General features: G+C 38.0%; 1 protein-coding gene across 1 annotated transcript in view; it reads right to left on the bottom strand.

The window, feature by feature from the left end:
• LOC106869657 (tubulin alpha-3 chain) overlaps positions 1–2,011 on the bottom strand; it is a 32,451-nt gene that overhangs the window by 6,907 nt on the left and 23,533 nt on the right. The window lies entirely within an intron of this gene.

The raw sequence follows: 2,011 nt of genomic DNA, 5'->3' as shown, positions 1-2,011 counted from the left end.
TATATATATATATATATATATATATATATATATATATATATATATGTATGTATGTATGTATGCTTGCATACATAAATGCATGTATAGATGTATATATACATACATACACACACACACACATACATCTGTGTGTGTTTGTACGTGCGTTTGTGTGTGTGTGTGTGTGTGTGTGTAAATCTGTGTGCTAATCAGCTCAAAAGTTACAAAGGGAGCTCAGAAGCTGAGAGCTTCGTGCATGATATTTACGAAACTCTTACAGACGAACTGTTTATTGAAGTTAAGTAAATTAAGAAAGCGCCACAGTGTACAGTTTGTTGAAGTTTATATCAATTAATTTCCTTCTAATATACTCCAAACCACTTATTTTTCGTTCACTACTTGTTCAATTAGATGAGGAGCCAAGAGAAGAAGAATGGAAGAGAAACAAAATTACTATTAGCTTTTTACACCAGGTTGCTTTGAAATTTAGGTGAAGTTCTCACTCCATTTATTGGCACTGTGTCGGTTACAACGTCGAGGGTTCCAGTTGATCCGATCGACGGAACAGCCTGCTCGTTAAATTAACGTGCAAGTGGCTGAGTACTCCACAGACATGCGTGCACTTAACGCAGTTCCCAAGGAGATTCAGTGTGATATAAAATGTGACGAAACTAGCCCTTTTTGCAAGCTGAGTGAACTGGAGCAACAAGAAATTGTGAATTGCTCAAGGACACAACTCGCAACCGGATATCGAACTCATGAACTTACGATCGTGAACCGAATACCCTAACCACCAATCCATACGCCTTCACATTCTCACTCTAAAAAAAGGAAAGTCGCAGCCTACCAGTAGGTTTTCAAACGAAAACCTGTTTAGAAATTTTGTTCTCACAAAAGTTTAAAAAAAAATTAACAAAGAATGTACAATGGCTATGCAATAGATTTATCGACAGTAAGAAAACTTTATCGTTGATGTTTTTCAAACTAGGAATAGAGAATTTTATGCTTAAATATCAACTGTAATCTATCTCTTTTTTCTCTTTTACTCTTTTACTTGTTTCAGTCATTTGACTGCGGCCATACTGGAGCACCGCCTTTAGTCGAGCAAATCGACCCCAGGACTTATTCTTTTTGGAAGCCTAGTACTTATTCTATCGGTCTCTTTTGCCGAACCTCTAAGTTACAGGGACGTAAACACACCACCATCGGTTGTCAAGCGATGTTGGGGGGACAAACACAGACACACAAACATATACACACACATACATATATAAATATACATATATATGACGGGCTTCTTTCAGTTTCCGTCTACCAAATCCACTCATAAGGCTTTGGTCGGCCCGAGGCTATAGTAGAAAACACTTGCCCAAGGTGCCACGCAGTGGGAATGAACCCAGAACCATGTGGTTGGTAAGCTAGCTACTTACCACACAGCCACTCCTGCGCCAATAAAACAAATTACTATGTGAAATGAGTGATATGCATTATAACAAACCGTACTGTATTGCTTTCTTAGTTCACTTAACTTATATAAATAGTTGGCCTAAAAGGCTCTTTTGTTTCTTCTGCTGGTATCAATCAGGGACTGTAACTATGCTGGGACTCCAGCATAGTTACAGTTCCCTTTCTTTCTAATTTATGAAATTTCAAGACATGAGAGTCCAAAACGAGGCTTTGAATGAATCATAAAATTATAAACTTATTAATTAAGTGTGAGCTGACATACTTAATTCAGTAGACCGTAAATAATTTTTAATCCATTAAAATTACTCTTACAATAGGAAGAAATTGCGATAACCTTGAAGGATTTAGTAGAACAGATGGAACCCAGGACTTGTTTTTAGGTCTGGTACTTACCCTATCGGGCCCTTTTGTCAAAATGCTGAGTTACAAGGGCGTAAACAAATCAACAGTGGTTGTCAAGCAGTGATGGGGTACAACCACAACACAGAGTCACATATACAGTTACACACTCAAGCACACACACACACACACACACACACACACACACACACACACACACACACAC

This window comes from Octopus bimaculoides, chromosome 9, assembly GCF_001194135.2.
Source record: "Octopus bimaculoides isolate UCB-OBI-ISO-001 chromosome 9, ASM119413v2, whole genome shotgun sequence".
Classification (NCBI taxonomy): Eukaryota; Metazoa; Mollusca; class Cephalopoda; order Octopoda; family Octopodidae; genus Octopus; species Octopus bimaculoides.
Note: the sequence above shows the minus strand (reverse complement) of the source record. Positions and strands in the feature narration are given on the sequence as shown.